Genomic DNA, 20,586 nt, shown 5'->3' on the forward strand with positions numbered 1-20,586 from the left:
TGGCATGGCAGTTCTCAGTTCCGGTGCACATGTGCAGACCAGCCAGATGGTTTTTGGGCTTCTAGAGAGCCAAAGGAGGCCATTTTCGCTCTTCCCAGGCTTCAGGAAAGCCTCCAGAGGCTGGGGAGGGCAAAAACTCCCCCTCGCGCAGGGGGGCACGTGCGCATGCACAGGTGGGTGAGCACACATACATGCATGATAGCATGCACATACACAATTTTGGCACACCTTTAGAAAAAGGTTAGCCATCACTGGTATGGGGACTCCTGCTAGAGCATGGGGTTGAATTAGAAGACCTACAAGGTCCCTTCCAGCTCTATTCTGATTGATTGATATCTCTGTCACATTGATTAACTTGTAAAAATAACATTTTTTCGATTTCAATTTTCGATTTTATTGTATTTCTATGCCGCCCTATTCCCAAAGGGACTCAGGGCGGCTCACAAATCAAGTCGGGGGGGGGGGGGATACACACAGGAAAAAAAGAGACACAGACAAAACAATACCACAATTTAAAAACAATCAACAGCCACACCATTTGAGCGGGGACAAGAACTCATCAGCCCCAGGCCTGTCGGAACAGCCAGGTTTTAAGGGCTTTGCGGAAAGCCTAGAGGGTGGTGAGGGTCTGAATCTCCATGGGGAGCTCGTTCCAGAGGGCCGGAGCAGCCACAGAGAAGGCCCTCCTCCGGGTGGTAGCCAACCGGCATTGGCCAGTGGGTGGGATTCAGAGGAGGCCTAATCTGTGGGATCTAATCGGTCTGTTGGAGGTAATTGGCAGCAGGCGGTCTCTCAAGTACCCAGGTCCAATACCATGAAGGGCTTTATAAGTGATGACTAGCACCTTGAAGCGTATCCAAAGACCAATAGGCAGCCAGTGCAGCTCGCGGAGGATAGGTGTAGCAGCTCCGACCCTCTGGAACGATCTCCCCGTGGAGATTCGTACCCTCACCACCCTTCAGACCTTCCGCACAGCCCTCAAGATCTGGCTATCCCGCCAGGCCTGGGGGTAAAGACTATAGTTTGCCCCCGCCCGAATGTTGAATGAATGTTGTTTGATCTTAACTACATACTGTATTTTTATGTTATTGTACATCTTCCCCTCCCATAAGTTGTTAGCCGCCCTGAGTCCCCTCAGGGAAAAGGGCGGCCTATAAATAAACGCAACTGAACTGAACTCAACTGAACTGAGGTGTGACGTGGGTGTACCGAGGTGCACCCACGATCGCTCGCGCGGCTGCATTCTGGACAAGCTGAAGTCTCCGAATGCTCTTCAAGGGCTGCCCCATGTAGAGCACGTTGCAATATACTTATGGGATGTAAGTAAGTAAACAAATAGACACAGATGCCTTTACTTTCTTAATCCTTTGTAGACCACTTCATTGGATCACTTGCCATAGTGGCATTTAGCACTGTTTTGCTTCAAAGAATGATTTTATCAGGAAAGAATGCCAGCAAAATGGAATTCCTTGAAACAGAATGGTAAGGACTGTTTCATTTAGGACTAAAGATCTAAGTCATTTTCCAGTTCTGGGTAAATATGCTCTGTGAGCAGTTCTCTTTGATCTGATCTGAGGCCAATGTGGTTGATTTACTTGCAGTCACTGCTAGCTCAGGGCCATTGCTCATTCCAACCCTTGAAGAGAACTGTGGTATAACGTGCTAATTGTCGAAAGAGTAAACGAAACTGCAGTGCTCAGGTTAAATGGGAATTAAGGTAATAAGTGGGATATCAAAGTGATTTAATTATGGCAGTAAGTTATTAAACTGTAGTAAATCACAAATGAATTATTCTTTTAAAGAAAATCCAGAGATTCATTAGCTGGATGACATCGTTGTTCCCAATTCTCCTGCAAGTCCTTCATCTTTTGTACTATTGCATATATCCCTTTAATGAAAACCACATCAGTTGCACTTGAAGCATTGCATTTAAAGAAGCATCCTCATTAATTATATGGCTCTGCTTTGTAGCAGAGAAAGGCAATAATTCTTTGACTTAGGGAAAAGACAAGCAGACATTGTGCTTTTCAGAATGCTTTCATTCCCACAAAAAAACCAAACCAAACCAAACTCTGTCAGTCCTGTACCTCAGGAAATGGTTTGATGATAGGGTTCTTTTTTAAATTTAAAAATACAGGCACATGCACCCAAATGAAAGAAATACTAAAAAAAAACCTTTAATTTCACTTGTGTGAGTTTAGTTCTTAGGATTATCATCTGTTAGAGACGAGGGTACAAATTGGAAACATCTGATTTTGCATCTGGCAGGCACACAAGTGCAAGTACAAAGGCAAACTCTGGAGCTCACAAGCTGAATTTACTGAGTAACAAACAATATGTGGTGGAATGAACCTCATTGTCTCTTTGGCTCTTGATTTCAAACCAGTTATTTGCAGTTGAACCATTCAGTGCCACTTAGTCTATATTGTGCCTCCAATAAGTAAAACCATGGATTGAAGGTCCGATCCAAGTAGAGAGGGGGGATGATTGAAAGGTCTGTCTGGTGATGTAAGAGGTTGCTGAGGTGCCCTTTAGATCCCACTTGAAAGTTCAACCGTTTCTTCCCTCTTTCCAGGTTTTCCGTAATATTTGGTTTCTGTCCTAGGATACAGGTATTTATCTCAGCAAGTGGGAACAACCAAAGTGCCTACGTTCTCTGCTTGAAAGGTGCCGTAAATACTCACTCACTTAGTGAAACCAGTTCACCACACTCTTTTGATTTGTGTTATTTGCAGCTACAAATCAAAAGCAGCATGGATTAAACAGGGGAAAGGTCAGACAGGGCCGTGAAAATCCATGGTTAGAACTGTTAATGGCACAATTTTGGATTTTTCACTGCCGGATTGATCACTCCAATTAATCTTATTTTCTTACATCTTTACTTGCAAAGCAAAGAGATGAACGTCAACAATTTTTTCCCAATGAATCCCAGATGAAAAGCCTCTTTGTAGAAACTTCTACTGGCTGGCGTGCATTACATTTCACCCTTAGTTGGAATACAGCTCTAACAACTGGTGTACAACTACTGAAGAGAGAGATAAATTATGCTTTCTTTTCCATTTGTAAAGCAGCCTTTTCCACAGTGCCTTGGTTTTAAGCTTTTTTTTCTTAATTGTTACAATTTTGTAAGAACTTCTAGCTGCACCGATCATAAATATCAGGATATAAAAAAGTTGATTTGGGCGCACCCAAAATCTTGTCTGCCTCCAATGAGAATAGCTTACAGCTCTTCGAAGAACAGACATTTTTGATAGATTGCTTGACTTTATTATTGATGTATAATGGCATCTTTTGTGACATGGAAATTGCTTTTTTTTTTGAGAACTCTAAAAATCAATGCTCTCTTCATAGCACTAGAACAGTTTTTAGGATCTGGACCAAGACTTCGAAAGAATCCTTTTGATTCAAGACCTTGGGAACTTTAGTGCTGCATTTCCCCCCCCCCCACCCCCCCAGCTCTCAGTCAATCTGATGGAAGGGAATTTGCTTTTGAAATGCCTTTCAAAGAAGAGGGTTTCAGTGAAGTTTCATGTGTGGAACGGAAGGCATCTCCTGCTTTGATTATGTGATGGAGGGGGAACTTCTCTCAAGGGATTTTTTTTAGATTGAGAACTGCAGGCGGCTAGAGAAGCTTCAGAATGGTGGAATGATCTATAACAGAAAACACCACTACCACCAGCGGAGCCATCTCCTGCCATCTCCAACAAGGCAGCAAACTAAACTGTATATTATTAATTTGTGGGAAGAGATCCAAAAGAGAACAAAAAAACACACAGACAAAACAATGCATAGGAAGAAGCAAGTTACCGAAGAAGAAAGTGCTAAGATTCATGTCTGCCAACAAAATTGAGCTAAAAGATGATTACAATGAAGAAGCCTAGGAGGAATGTTCATAAACCTGGGAACGAACAAGGCTAATGCAAGTACAAGAAAACTTTAATGGGAAATCTAATAGGGATTCTAAGAAATAATTATGGTCAACATGTGATGAGCAGCTCAATAATCATAGGAAGATCTCTTGTTGAGATGGGTGGATAAAAGTATGGTAGGCATAATGGACTGAGGCCTACCAGTAATCTAACTTTTAAAAGAAATCCATTTAATTTATCTCATAAGTATGGAAGATGCAAATTGGTTAAAGCACCACTTAGAAACCAGGAAATTGTGTTAATTCTGCCTTTGGCAGTCACTCTCTCTCAGCCCAAACCAGGGGTGGGTTTCTCGCCCCGTTCCAACCGGTTCGGTTGGAACAGGGCCGGCGGTGTCCTTGTGCACGCGCGCGGTGCACGCATGCGTACTAGCATCTGTGCGATGCTCCAGCTGCTCCTGGAGGATCGCGCAGGCGCTGTATGCGTCCTGCGCATGCGTGGAAGCGCAGAACTCATCAAAACCGGGTAAGGAGCGCAGGCGGGCGGCTGGGCCCTTCGCCGTTCTCGGAAGTTACTTACTTCCGGGTTCGCCGACCAACCGGTTCGTGGGGACCGCCGTGAACTGGTTGAAACCCATCCCTGGCCCAAACTCACCTGACAGAATGGTTATGTGGGGAAAATAGGAGGAAAGAGCACTAGGTTTGTCTGCTGCCTTGAGTTATTTATAAAAATAATAAAAGCTGGATTAAAAATATTTCTAATTTTTTCCCCTTCCCTATCCACAATACACACTTCCTCTAGATTGTATCTTATCTGAAGCAACACACTGTGTCTTAAGCAACACAGTCACACACTCACCAAAAGTATCCATATTGATTACTCTATCCACCTTGTTTTTGTAGGTTTTGTAGGTTTTATTAGCATTTGTAGGCCGCCCTTTTCCCTGAGGGGACTCAGGGCGGCTCACAGAAAACCAGGGAGAGGGGAATACAACATTAAGACAACAACATATAATAAAATAGTAAGCAACATCCATTCATCATTCGGGCGGGGTAGCGATTCTTATCCCCAGGCCTGACGGGCGAGCCAGTTCTTCAAGGCAGTGCGGAAGGCCTGGACGGTGGAGAGGGTACGAATCTCCACGGGGAGCTCGTTCCTTTTTCTATCAAAGGACTAGATATTATTTTGTCCAAGAGCAGGAAAGGGATGCTTTTCTTATGATATAGCAGAGCCAACCATTAAGGGAGCACTAAACAACTTTTTTTTTCTGTTTCAGCTTTCCACACCTTTAAATAATTTGCATTGGATGAGCAAGATAGGGGGTTTTTTTTTTAGTGAATTTTTTCTTCAGCAAATAGCTGGCTGGAAATTCAAGCTTTCAGTCATCTGTCTTCCATTAAGTACTTTAATATTGTGGGAAATTAACTTTTAAATCAATACTAATACTAGGAATGAAAGAAGAAGGATCTCTCTGTAGCAAAGCAGAAGATGTCAGTATCTAATTTGTCATCATCTTCTTCAGCCCCTTCCATTTGGTTTCGATTTAGCCCTCGACCGCAGAAACCAAAAGCAGCATCCTTGCACAGGAGCTGTTTCAAATTATGCACAGCAAGTTTTAAGCACATTAGCAGCAAGAACAAGCTGTCCTCATGCTAACCGGTCCTGCTTTGTTCTTGATGGTGGAAAATCTCACTTTAACTGCCATCTAATTTGCTGCAGAGTGCTACCACACCAGCAGCTGCCATGGCAAGTGATGAAGTATATTCACAAAACTATCTTTCAACACATTGCGACTGTTCCAAATACAACAACAATCAATGGGGAGATTTGAGCTACAGATATTTTACTGGAGCCCTGAAGTTTATTGTAGCCAATATACTCCTGTAAAACAAAAGGTTGCTTTTAAAGAGTCCCAAAGGTGCTTTTTCAAGAAGCAACTGGACTTTCTTTTTTTTTCTTTGAAGACGTTTTGCTTCTCATCCAAGAAGCTTCTTCAGCTCTGATGGGAGGCTGGGGAATGGAAGGATTTATATTCCTTGCAGACAGCTAGTCATTTGCATTCTTTTAGAGAGTCATTGAAGCCATCTGTGTCCTCAGGGCCACCTGAGTAGTGGAAATGTGGAGCCTTCTTGGAACTGCTGAAAGGACTGTGATGTAGGTTGGAGATAGATGATGTTGTATCCCGCCCTCTCGGTTGAGAGAGGGATGTTCAATTTTGACACAGAGGGCCTCTTTCAAACCACTGGTCCCCGCTGTCCAAAATGTGGACTTTGCTGTCTTCAAAAGAGTGGAGTTTGGCTTTTAAATGCAGATGGACTGCTGACTCTTGTCCTGATGGGTTTGTTCTCCTACGTTGTGCCATGTGTTTATGAAGTGGTTGTTTTCATGACTGGAATCTCCATACACACATTTATACAGTGTAAATAGACAACTACTGTATATAAGGTGCCATGGCTGGAATCTGAAAAGGATGCCCTCACATCTGTAATAAGGACCAATCAGAAGGACAAAGGAATAAGAAAACCACTTGCCTGAAGGTAGAAGGCAGCTGATCTCTCTCTTTTTAGACAGGAGTGCTTCAAAAAAAGGCCTGCTTATCAATCTTCTACAACTGAGTGCCATTCAAAGATATTGGAAAAATTGCTAGCTGTGAGTTCTTGGAAGTATAGTTTCTTCACCATTAAGACAACAACAGTTCAGGGACTCTTCATCTGTACAGCAACCTAAACTCACACTTAGTTATCAGAGGACTCTGAAACTCACATGGAACTGCAAAAGGGAAACTTCAAAACAATAGAAATCTACTTTGTCCTCAAGGTAGGCAGGAATTAGGTCTTCAGATCCACAAGTTGCCACTTGGAAATCTAAAAAAAGAGATATGCCATCAAACAGAATTGCCAAGAGAACACCAATATATTGATTTCTTCAAACTGTGTGTGTCTGTCTTCCATACAAATTATGATGTATCCACCACCATATATGACTGTATGTACAAATGTATGTGAGAGAATATAAACCATTTCCCAAAACTAGGAAGAAGCAAAGCAAGATCAGTTTAATTCCTTAGTTGGAAGCTGAGGGAACATAGTAAAAGGCAGCAGAAAGCATTTTTAATATCTGTATTTTTGAATCTAACACAAGGGATTTTAGCTATGGGATCCAACAATTTAGAGGTTTTTTTTAAAAAAAAATGCCCCACAGTTTGATAATGTAAATCAATCTCCTTTGCAGCATGCGTTCCTTAGTTCAGGTTGCACTTCAGACCCACATTTTATCAACAGATTAAGGCAAATTATCTAAAGTTTCCCTTTATATCCTGCTGCCAAACCTAGTAGCAAATATTAACCCTAAATCATGTATTTTCTTTGTTGGACTGGAAACTACACATATAATTTAGGGATGAATTTTCTTTACTCTCAAGTGTGCTGTTTTTCCTCAAACATTTGCTGGAGCTGTCCATATATCTTTTTTTTTTAAAAAAGTAGATTAATTATCATATTAATGGGACTACAAAACTGCTTAGGTAAGCCATTTAAGCCTCACATGTTTGTTGTTGGCAGAGCATATAATCAAGACAGAATCTACATCTGGCTCTCAACCAAAAGGAAGAGTACAATCCACCTCTCCATTTTATGACTATAAAACGCCCAAGGCTCTTTATCTAATCGAATGTGATACATAAGTTTACAATACATTCTTTCGACTGTGCATACAGATGGAGTCTGGAGTATGGCCAACACTGTAATATCTTGTCTGGTGCTTTTACTTATGGAGTCTTGTCTTATGCTCTTGAGAAATGGATGCATCCTTCTTCCGCAATGTATTGGAGACAGACTTACCCCATTCGTCTTTCTTTAGTTTGGTGAATTAAGTAATTATATCTGTTATTATCATAAAAACGTAAATTCTATTCCAACACTAATGTTTGGTATATCACCTTGCTGTTGTTTTCATGCTGATTGCTCAACCTACTGATCATGTAATATTAAAGTAATACTAAACTCTATGGCCTCACAAAAAGCAAAACAGTCAGGAGTGGAAGAAACTTCATTAGAGGTTACAGTGCCACTTTAAGTCCAGCTCTACAGGAAACTCCATAGCTCAGTGATGGCGAACCTTATTTGTACCCACATGCCAGCCTGTGTGCTGGAAATGGTACACAAAACCATCCCGTGAGGAACACATGGCCTTGCTGGCCTTAGTTCATGCAAGACCTTCGAAACCCGGAAGAGCAGCCTTCCATCGTGCATGCACACTCTGACACCACAATTACTGGTTTCTGGCAGGGGCCTGACAAACAGTTGGCAGTTGTGCATGCGCATAGCGGAAACCCAAAAGTCCGGGTATCGGTGCTGAAACATTGCTCTTCCAGATTTTGGCACTCCCATGCGCACAAAGGCCAGCTGGCCAGTGTGTATGTATGCACAGGAATGTGGAAGAAGAGCCAGCAAGGCCGCACATCCCTTGTAGGATGGCTCTGAGTGCCATTTCCAGCATGCATTCCATAGGTTAGCCACCACGGCCATAGCTCTTCCTCACCTCATTTAGCATTTATCTCACTGGAGTCAGAAGAATTATAAATACGTCTGCCAACATAGTGGATAAGTCAAGTCTATTGGAATGGGGAATGGGGTTTACTTATTTTCACCTTCCTTTCACAGCAACTCTTGCTATCCTTGCTGTTGAGGATTTGGAATGAGATGCAGATAAAGGGAATTAAATCAATGAGGAAAAAACCAGGAAACTCATGCTAAGCACCTCCATGTCTGAGTTGAAGTTGATCCAAACTAGTCAAAACAAATTGCATTGTTGGGGTGTGACATGTACAGCCAGATCCCAAAACCCAACTGCAGGGTGGTTCTTGTGGGGAAAATAGGAGGAAGTTGTTGGATATATTTGCCACCTTGAGTTATCTGTGAAAATAATAAAAGCAGGATATAAATAAATGAATAGATAAATACATATATTTCATAAAGAGAATCTCTAAGTTATTGAGACTAGAAACTAGATTACTATTAGGAATTGTATATGATATATCATAATGATCTCGCATTCCAAGAGGAAAGAAAAAATAATACATTTTTCAAAAAACAATTTTGGCATATGTTGTTTGGATCCTGTCCATGATAAACGATGCCATCAATTATCTGCCTCAAATTACTTAGAGTACAAGACTGATTGATTTATTCATACATGTGATTCATAATTTAATCAACTCTCCTTTAATTATAATACATTTTGAAGTATATCTCGAGGATGTAGTATCATCAACTACTATATGAATTTCTGTTTTCCATATTTTGATGTCAAAATTTCAGATTGTTTACCAATTAAAAATTTGAATTCTGATTAATTCTCTTATTTAATTGCCCTTGCCAAATGTAGATACCTGATTTACAATTCATTTAGTTACTTATTTAGTTATAAGGAATATCATTAGCTGTATCATGAATTTCCATTTAATTTGTATACATTTGAAGTTGTTGTCAAATTAGATTATGATTTTGTTTCCTGACACTGCTTAGGAAAGTGGAATCTTCATCTTTTGAGGGCAGAGGACATTATTCTGGTCTTATCTATGCTTGTGAATTTGTTGGTTCCTCTTCTCCATGATCCAGAAATAGTTCTACCTTTTCCCAAAGGGGCTTTTTCAGGAGGCAACTGGACTTCCTTGTTTTTTTTCTTTGAAGACATTTTGCTTCTCATTCAAGAACCTTCTTCCCTTCTAACAGAATAGTGGGGAATGGAAGGATTATATTTGTTGCAGACAGCTGGTAATTTGTAACCTTTTAGAGGGTCATTGAAGCATTTGGAGGTTTATCTGTGTCCTCAGGGTCACCTGAGTAGTGGTCCTGGTTCCTGCAGTCAGTAATTTTTTTCTCTGGAAATCCATTCCTACTCCCAACACCATTCAAAGGGAGTTCACCCCAAATTGTATAGCTAAAAAGTGTGTAGAGATTCTCAGTCATCAAGGTCATGGTTGTCCTAAAGGTGAAACAAGAAAGTCCAGTTGCCTCCTTAAAAAGCACCTTTGAGACAACCATGACCTGGATAACTGAGAATCTCTATAGACTTTTTAGCTCTACCTTTTCTTTCTTCTAAAAAAAACAACACATGAAAATCCCATAGATTCAGATTGTGAAAAGCCTGGCCAACTAACACTCTTGAAGGTCCAATAAAATAGGTCAAGTCTAACACCTGGCCTCTTTTATTTTTATTTGGTGGTTCTTTAAGGTACAAATGGGGATGGGAACAATGAAATACTTTGAAAACTGAGATCCTGGCCTTACACATTTTTGTATGGTGGCTTCAACCAGCCAGTAGAAGCTCTTGAACTATTGGAAGTGGTTTGTTCCCAATATAAACTGAGACTGCTAATCCTTAAATTTGTTTGTAACAGAGCCCCCAAATCCCCGGTCCATAGCCCGGTGGGATCTGGGCCACACAAGTGGGAGGCAAACACACAAAGCTCCATTTGATGCATGAAACCATCCCTACCCTCCTCTCCCTGCCACCGCTGCTGGTCCACGGACCTAGAAAAGTTGGGGACCATTTAACACAGATTAAAGTAGGCAGAGATCAGTTTGCTAAGAGGTTAGAGCCAGAGGTGGCATTCTACTGGTTTTGACCGGATCACCTGAACTGGTAGTGAAAATTGCGGGTGACTCTGCCCACCCATGCCTGGCTCTATGGCATCCCATTTAGGCCCTTTTTTCACCGAAAACACATGCGTGGAAGCGAAGCATGCATACTCACATTTGTGAACTAGGAGGGAACCATGCCTGGTCAGAGCCCTCCATCTTAGAGTTATCACTGTGATTTTCACTGGGCAAGATCAAGAGCCTGTTTCTCTGTTCTTTTGTGTGGCATAAAACCCTACTAGATGCCTGTTGGTAGAGAGCTGGAAACATGAAATGCTCTATCCTATCCTGATAGCAATTTTCTTTCATTGCTCTATTTCCTTATAAATGGAGCTGGCGAAAGGGGAATATAATGGTTTTTTCTATCTTTCACCTTATGAATTAAACACAATCACAACAAACCAAACCAAACTAAACCACAAGTGACACGTATAAAAACCATTATAGTTGTTCTTAATGAAACGGAATGATAAATCTGAGGACCAAAAACCAATGGTGATACTGGGAATATTTGTTTGTGAAAGCAGGTGCAATCCAGTAATCAGGTTAGCTGCAAAACAAAGTTCTGTCAATTGTGCAGCTGCTAGAACCAATCTTCTATTCTAGTCAGATAAATAAAATATCTCTGTTTTAGTTCAGGAAAATAGCTGTAGGGATTCAGAACCCAAATAAGACATTAGAAAAGGCAGACTCATGCAGATTGTGATTGTTGTTTTTAATTCCTTCATTTGATTTTGAATGGAATGGAATGCGTATTTGTCTCTTTGTGACATGCCTCCATGTATACAACAGACATACATAGATTCAGCAACTCAAACAAAAATAAAATAGTCTGACCCTTAGGTCGAATAATAATGGCTATACAAATCATACATTGTTTAACTTTCTCTTTGCATTCTAAAATATTCTGAGACACAAAGAGGCAATTGAATAATAGAAATACAAAGTGGGAAGGGACCATGCAGGTCTGCTAGTCTGATCCCCTGCTCAAACAGGAAACCCTATAGCATTTCACACAAATGGTTGTCCAATCTCTTCTTCAATGATGGAGCACACCTGAAGGCAAGCTGTTCCACTAATTAACTGTTATTAGTATGTTTTCACCTCCAGTCCCCTAATTATCTTTGTTGTTTTCCTCTTCACTCTTTCTAGAGTCTCAACATTTTTTTAAAAAAAAACACTGACTCTACAGTAGTGCTCAGAACATCAGGAACTGGTCTACTTGGAATAGAAAAAGAGTATATCAGCTTGTCTTTTGTTGTAGATAGCAAAATGCCTTGAGCTAGTCCTATATAATATCCAATGAAAATAAAGAAAATAAAGGAGCATCAGGAAAACTATTACATTTGCTGGTTTCTCTAAAGCAAGAATGTTGAGCTTCCAGGGTAGGGTTGATTTCTCAGGCATTTCCATAACCTGCCAGAAAAACAGGGTCATCTGCCTCAAGCCTCACTCTACAGCAGTGGTGGGATTCAAAAATTATTGCTACCAGTTCTGTGGGCGTAACTTGGTGGGTGTAGCAGGGGAAGGATGCTGCAAAATCCCCATTCCCTCCCCTCTCCACTAACCTGCTTTCCAGCTCCGTTCTCCTATGCAGGGCAACAAAAGAAGACCCAGCCGATCAGTTGGGACTCAGGAGACAGCGAATAAATTGTGGGTGAAGCCAGCCAGTTTTCCGAACTACTCAAAATTTCTGCTACCAGTTCTCCAGAACCTATCAGAACTGGCTGAATACCACCTCTGCTCTACAGGGATGTTAGTTATTGGTAAACCACAGTCCATTGGAAGAACAGCTACATATTGACTTAGGGGTAAAACCTGTTGAAATCAGTTGGCCCTATTTCAGAGTCAATCTTGATGAACACCTCTCAGTCTTCAAAGGACCTGTGCAATGTGTTAATTTTGAAGAGGCACAGGTACATCGACGTACAGGAACATACAATAGCACTTCTCTGCAACTCCTGAAACCATCTGCCTCTTTTCCCAGGATCCTATGGATTTCTTATGCAGCTGGAACAAGAACCTGGAGGGGGGGAATGTTTGATTTAGTGAGTCATTGCCAGGGACTGAATGTGCCCATACACCCTCATCAGCCTCCTTATCTCTTGAATTCAAAACATTGCACAGACTTAATCTTCAATTAACAAAAGAAAAGAAAAGAGGTATGTTTTCACAGTGGCTGTATGACTTATGGAATGAGATATCTAGGGCAAGATTACAGCTGAAAGGAAAATTCAGTGCCTGTAGAATAAATGCAGATATGGATGGTGTTTTAAATCCTCAACCATTTGTAGTTCTGTTGGCATTCATTTTAAGTAGGAGAATAGCTCAAATCTGAGCAAAGAATTACTATGTGGCTTAAATGGGAGGGTGATTTCTAGGAATTTGTCAGCCAGCATTTCTAATTTAGAACAGCATAACTTTGACCTATTAATTTTAAATGAATGAGCTATAAAGAGATAATCACAATGGAACTTATCATGGTCTGATTGCCTTATAATTACTCAGGGAAAAAAAGTCATGATATATATTTTCTATCAATCAGTTCACTGCAACTATATTGTCTGGAATAACTGTTAAAATGATGAAGCAACAGACTGGCTATGGCATCTTCCCTTCCATGCTGAAATGTTTGATAATATGGCCATATAATAATTTAATACTTATATTGGAAGGACAAATTGAGTTTTATTATAACGTATCAAACATTTAGGGTATAGTCTTATATTTTCTTCTTTTATAGGAGAAAAATCAGATACTGTTTATGGGTCCTGCTCTCAAAAAAATATTAAAGGTAAAGGTTCCCCGTCGCACATACTGTATGTGCTAGTCGTTCCCGACTGTAGGGGGTGGTGCTCATCTCCATTTCAAAGCCAAAGAGCCAGCACTGTCCGAAGACATCATTTCCATGATCATGTGGCCGGCATGACTCAATGCCAAAGGTGCACGGAACGTTGTTACCTTCCCACCAAAGGTGGCTTCTATTTTTTCTACTTGGATTTTTTACATGCTTTCGAACTGCCAGGTTGGCAGATGCTGGGACAAGTAATGGGAGCTCACTCCGTTATGCAGTGCTAGGGATTCGAACTGCTGAACTGCTAACCCTTCTGATCGACAAACTCAGCGCCTTAGCCACTGAGCCACCGTGTACTTCATAAAAAGATATTATATGTTAGCAAATTCATTTAGCTAAGGACTGATCTGTAATGGTTTATAAGGGATTTAAAAAAACCTCTAGCTTTATAGCCAATAAGTTTAAATAGATAAATAATAGAACTCAACGTGAAACAGATTCATGCTAAATATCCCAAATTTCTGAAAGGTTTGACAGCGTCAGATATTGAAGAAGTACATGTGAAAATTTGACATACAATACCATGGAACAATCCCGCCCCCCACTGTAAACAGTCTTACTCTCCTGGCTGAACAATGGACAATGGAACAGGCAATGTGATTATTGCTGAATCATTATGGTATTAAAAATATTATGGTCTTTTTCTCCTTCCCTTTCAGAATTACCACTTTGGGGATGTCTGCAGCATTGGGGATGTCATAAAAGTTGAGATGCTGTCTTTGATGTTTTGTAGCCTTTCTGCAGATGTCCTGATCACTTTTTCTTTGAGAATAACCAGGCGTGGGCTGTTGGGGGTTCACAGGGATTTAGGAGAACCTCTAGCTAAGATTCTGTGCAGTTCGGAGATGCCCCAAATCACACTCCTAGCTGGCCCTGCCCATCCCGTCCCGCCCCTCTAAGAGTCCCCACGTGGCCCATTTTGGATGCAGGTAAGTGCAGGGTGCTTGCGGAGGCTCAAGGAGGGCAAAAATGGGCCTACTGGAAGTTTAGGAAGGCCGGAAACAGACCAGTTTCCAGCCTCCAAAGGGCCTCCGGAGTCTGGGGAGGCCATTTTTGCCATCCCAGAGGTTTGAGGAATGTTTGAATGTTTGAATGTTTATTTAATTTGTATGCCACCCCACTCCCGAGGGACTCGGGGCGGCTAAAAATCAAAAGGGGGGAAGGGGATACAAATAGGACAAAGACAAACAGAGCAAAAACAACAGCAATCACACTTCAAGTGGGGCTGGAAATTCATCAGCCCCAGGCCTGCCGGAACAACCAGGTCTTCGTGGCTTTGCGGAAAGCCTGGAGGGTGGTGAGGGTCCGGATCTCCACAGGGAGATCGTTCCAGAGGAAAGCCTCTGGAGCCTGGGGACTCCCGCCATGGTGCAGGAGGCTGACTAGGTCATGCCCACCAAGGCCACACCCACCCAGCACCAGGCAGAGAACCTCTTGCTAAAAGTTTTGAAGCCCACCCCTGAGAATAACCTGTTATAATCCAAAATGAAAACTTTTAACAATAGGTTTTTTTATCTCAATCTCTTCTCATTTTTTTCGGAACAATCTTCCACAAACTCCTTTTCCTTTAAATATATATATATCTATATACCCTCAATATCTTAGTGAGTTAAACCATCACATTGATGATGCCTGACTTCCTGGCCAAATGTTAGCTTCAGTTGTGTTAGAAAGGAAACAGCAACAAAACAAAGCCTGGTAAAGCCCGTGAAGAACAAACGGAATGAATTAATGCTTGTTGTGCAGATGTTGCGATACTGATTCTATATACTTTGCCACAAACTCACTCATAAAAAAACTACATCTGAGGGAGAGAAGCAAAATTATACTCCTTGAGCACAATTACACGGCAGTACATTTAACTGAAATTAATAATCCAAATGAACAGAAATGAGATAAGGCAGGAAGGCAATTTGGGAAGAAATGAGCCAGTTTTGCATTCCCATGCAACTAAATTAGCAGTTGAAATGGAAAACAGAATGGGGCCAACACATTTTCTTTTCTCTTTTGCTCAACCCTTGTTAATATGTAGAGCTTGTTTGTGCAGACTTTTGAAAAACCAAGCAGGCTTTCAGTAGCTTTGGGGAGATGGAAGTTTTTTGGCTGTTTAACTGCATTTAATAATTCCAAGTCCAAATCAGAGTTTGATTTGCCAAGTGCATTGATATTTTTTAATTTAAAAACGTAAAGGTTCCCCTCACATTTATGTGCTAGTCGTTCCCAACTCTAGGGGGTGATACTCATCTCCATTTCAAAGCTGAAGAGCCAGCGCTGTCCAAAGACATCTACATGGTCATGTGTCCGGAATGATTACATGCCGACGGTGCACATAACACTGTTACCTTCCCACCAAAGGTGGTTCCTATTTTTCTACTTGCATTTTTACTTGCTTTTGAACTGCTAGGTTGGCAGAAGCTGGGACAAGTAACAAGAGCTCACTCCATTACAGAGTACTAGGGATTCGAACCACTGAACTGCTGACCTTTCTGATCGACAAGCTCAATGTCTTAGCCACTGAGCCACCGTCCCTACTTTGGAATTTAGGCATTCCTAAATGCATCTTAGATTCTTGCCAATAATAGGATTATGAAAAGCCTAATGAAATGGGGTAAACCGATCACATATTCCTTTTTTTAAAGCAGTTCCCCATGTGTTATTTTATACATTATCATTTTAATTTTCATTATTTCAATAACACTTGAGCGCATATGGTGTTTATGTTCTTCAAGAAACCTAACCCAACTTGGATATGCTGAACTTGTCTTGTGATTGAGTCAAACCCTGGAAAGGGTCAAACTTTGGCCATGGGCAATATTTATTTGCTTATTCCCCAACATAATCTTTGGGAGTAGATTTCTAAAACCAGCATGCATATACTGGAGAAAAATGAAAGTTGTATTTTTATTATTTTTTGTCTGAACCTATGACCTAATTGCAATTCTAATTTATTCTTTATTTCAAATAATAAACTTTGGTACCTTTAATATGGTGCCCATCAAGGTTAGCTGACTTTTGCTAACTGCTCCATTATTTCCTACAATATAGCTCCATGGGCTTTATTATTAAGAAGAGATGATAGCTTTGGAGGAAAGTTGCATGCATAAGCAAAAGTTCAGCTACATGGTACCCCTGTTTTGATCTCCTTTCCTCTTTAAAATAACCCTGATCATGGAGTTTCCCCCTTATTCCTAATTAGCACATTTATCTTATCTCGTGGTTAAGATCTTGGGCTTGTCAACTGGAAGGTCAACAATTTGAAACCCAGGTACTGTGTGATGGGGTGAGCTCCCATTCTTGCCCCAGGTCCTGTCAACCTAGCAGTTTGAATACATGCAAATTCAAGTAGGTAAATAGACACCACTTTGGTGAGAAGGTGACAGTGTTCCATGTGCTTTGGTGTACAGTCATGGCCACATGACCACCGAAGCATCTTCAGGTAATGCTGGCTTGTTTAGCTAAGAAACGGAGATGAGCACTGCTCCCTAGGAGTCAGCTACAATTGGACAGGGGAAACCTTTACCTTACTTTATGATCTAAGTTGTGATGGCCGAATGTAACGTACACCTATAGGATGCAATAATTTGGATTATGGAGTTATATGGTACAATTATAGAGTAATTCAAAAGGCAGTAATTTTGTTACATGACTAACATAAACTAAAAGACATATAGATATCATCCATAAGGAAAACTATTTTTTCTTACTAGCACTTTCCCACAAGTGCATGTTCTGCTTTGGGGATCAACTGAGTGGTGATCTATTGGTTGTGATAGAAATTATCTGACCAGCTTATTGCCTGAATTTGACATTGTGAGTTGAACTAGTGACTGGCCCCAAATCACTCAGTGGGTAGGAAATGTATTAAAGTATGTGTGTGCATAGTATGTTTCATGTATAGTACTATATGATAATGTATTATAATTTATATTATAATATAATACCATGGAACATTATAGGATGATTGTGGCTAATACAATACATAGTCCACTATCTCTTGGGTATAATTTATTTATTTCCTTAAGCTACTTTATTAGTAGAATAATGAAAAATGTTATTTACTCTCCTTCAAACTGAGTTCAGTTCTTAATGACTGCATTTTATTGTTAATAGCACAGAAATAGTAATGAAGGGAAGTAATCAGATTCCTTTGAGGAAATCTTACAATAGTGCACTTCAAGAGGTTGGAGTGGAAAGTGAGAAGAGCAATGTTGTGATAGTAAATAGAGATATTATTTGACTTGGTGGGAATTCTGGGAGTTGAAGTCCACAAGTCTTAATGTTGCCAAGGCTGAACACACCCGATCTAGATCATTATATACTGTTCTCTGAGAATTTGTTCTTTCTCCAAAGCTATACTTTTCATTAAGATTCTTGGAGTGCAGTTGATATACATTGCTTAATATTCACTCTCTTGGTTCATCATCCTTTAAGCCTAGGCCAGTTGCACAGGATATCTATATTTCTGTGTTAATAAGGGAACAATAACCAATAACCAAAGCACCCGCAGGACCTATTATACAGGCATAATTGTTTGGCATCTAAATTATAGAAGATCATTTACAATGATAATTCTGTTAATGAAATAAAGAGGGGAAATTAGCTGTCTAGAAATTATTCCCTGGGAAATATAATGTACTGACAGCATTGATAAATTTTGATTCAGTAAACAGACTACTTAGCATAAAAATGGATTGCAAAGTTGTTACTCTCTTTTCCTAGTCAACAATAAGTTCAGGATGCATATGTTAGTGTAAGATAGTGATTAAAATGTTGGATTGTGACTAGGGAGACTAAGATTCAACTTGCATGGAGTTCACTATTTCATGTAGGGTAACCTAAACATAACACTAGGAAAAAGCTTCATGGTTTGCTTTGATTTCCTACTGGATGTAAAAGCAGAATATAAATATATTCTGTTACTCAAAGGAGTAGGCAAATTCACAATCCTAACCCATTCACATTGGAATCACAGCCAGAATGTATAATGATGAAATTTGCTATTAAATCAATATGTAATAAATGTTCCAAGAAATTATTTGGAACCTGATTGATGTCAGTAGACCTTAGAATGGGATTTGTTCAGTGCAAATAGTACAAATGTTCAGGAATGTTAACACCTGACACCTGATGGGTTAAAGCTACCATACGTTACTATTTAAAATTTAAAAAAAAACCTCTCAAACTGTAGCTACTAACTCTTCAATGTTGGAATAGACAAATCTTTATTTGGCATCAAAATAAATCCAGTCTTGGCATCAGCCTGGGTTCGTGGGAAGAGTTTTCTATCATTGGAAAACATCAGAAACATTCTGTTGCATTGACACTCAGGGCGCCTTACAATACATTCCAAAACATTACCACACCTGTGTGATCTCATGCAAATATCTGTTTGCCAGCAAGGTCATTGTCAACTCATGGAAATGCTGACTTCAATCTCCCCCTGGGTATAGAAAGGAACACATGGCTCCAGTTGCTGTCACATATCAGTGGGACTATTGTATCTGGCCTGCAAAAATTCCACATAGCCATTTTTTTTTGTTTTTTGAAATTAGACACATGCACAAGGTTTCCCCCACTTGCATCCTAGAGTTTCCCCTTGCCTTGCCTTCCCTTTTCACATGGCTGTCCACTTGTAATGAGACTCTGGATAGCTAACAATTCATTAAAAAGCATAAAGAAAAACAAACCCCTCAAAGACCTTTTTTCAGTCATTTATACCCTGGTCATCTCCTATATCTGTGATGGTGAACTTATGGCACGCCTGCCAGAGGTGGCACCCAGAACCCTCTCTGTGGACATGCATGCCGTCGCCAGGTGGTCTGGTTTCCGGTGCACATGCATGTTGGCCAGGTGGTCTTTGGCATGCCAGAGTGCTGGAAATCCAAAGACCAGCTTATTGGCACATGCATGAGCATTGGCCAGATGGTCTTCAGCTTTCTGGCACTCTGGAATATTCATGTGCATTCTGGTTTGGGCACTTGGTGCAGAAAAGGTTTGCGATCACTGTCCCTATATAAACTACTGCTATGTACTATACATGAAACTACCCTTGACGAGAATTCAGCAGTTATAACTGGTGGAGAATCTGGTAATGATGGCAGTTATGGGCACCATTTGAGTTGTACATATAACAGGAGTCTTAAACTACCAGGCCTTGATCCTTTCGGAACTGGGCTGCAGAAGTGTCAACAGAGCAAATGGAGCTGCCGTAGTCAAACCATTGCCCAACACACACATGGAACAATCCCCTTTCACACATACACCCCTGTCAGTCCACAAAGCTAAAAAGGTCGGGGAACTTTGACATACAACATATCTAAGATGCACTGGGTGACATTTTGCTTTCATGTTCAATTGAAAGTGTTGGTTATCACTTTAGAAGTCCTTCATGGCATCGGGCCAAGTTAGGCGACAAACTGTCTCCTCCCAATTACATCATCCATTTTGTCAGACAGGGAATTTGTAGCAGTGGTGGGTTCCTACCAGTTCGTATTGGTTCAGACAAACTGGTAGTAACTTGGTGGCCTGGGTCGCTGGAACTGGCAGCAACCCATGCATGCCACACCCCCAAACTGGTTCTCCCAGAAGTGCCATAGGTGCTGCGATATTGCTTTTTGCTTCAGCGCATGCACAGTGCACAGTGCACATCAAGCACCCACTCGTGGTGTGTCCCTGAGCGAACCGGCAGTAGTGGCTGCCAGAACCCACCCCTGTGTTGTAGAACCTATTGGTTAAAGAATTATAACTGGCAGGATCTCAGAAGAGGCCCTTCTGTGCTGTTACCCCCACCCTTTGTAATGTGTTACCCCCACAGATAAGATTTCTGGCATTTAAAAAGAATGTTATGACCTAGCTCTGCCAATTGACATGGAGCCAAAGAGTGATATGTGACATAGGGGAGGTTGGTGACATGACAGCACTCCCTATGCCTTTTTAATTCTATAATACTTTAATGTTAACTTTGTTCTTAACTTTGGTTTACCTTTGTTTTCGTTTGTGCTTTTATATTACTTTTTATGTTTTCGTTGCAAACCACCCAGAGTCACTTAGGTGAAATGGGAGGTGTAGAAATGTGATATATAAGAATAAACAAATAAATAAATACAAGGCAAACAATAATATCATAGACTTGCTCAATAGTCTGCTCTACTGCCTGGGAGAACCACCACATCTTCAAAGCCTTGTAAGAGACCAGCAGCATCTTGCCATCTGAATCGCAGAG

The 20,586-nt window shown here is 40.8% G+C and overlaps 1 long non-coding RNA gene across 1 annotated transcript; it reads right to left on the reverse strand.

Annotated features, from left to right (window-relative positions):
• Positions 1-5,687: 5,687 nt before the first annotated feature.
• On the reverse strand, positions 5,688-12,345 carry LOC106543895 (uncharacterized). The gene is made up of 3 exons (XR_001313185.2): positions 12,079-12,345; positions 8,628-8,782; positions 5,688-6,733 (listed from the first exon to the last, which is right to left on the reverse strand). It is a non-coding gene; the product is annotated as an uncharacterized LOC106543895 (long non-coding RNA).
• Between the last annotated feature and the right edge of the window lie 8,241 nt (positions 12,346-20,586).

The sequence above is a fragment of the Thamnophis sirtalis genome, unplaced genomic scaffold, assembly GCF_051295495.1.
Source record: "Thamnophis sirtalis isolate CommonGarterSnake01/CBP01778 unplaced genomic scaffold, rThaSir2_p1.2 scaffold_5, whole genome shotgun sequence".
Taxonomy (NCBI): domain Eukaryota; kingdom Metazoa; phylum Chordata; class Lepidosauria; order Squamata; family Natricidae; genus Thamnophis; species Thamnophis sirtalis.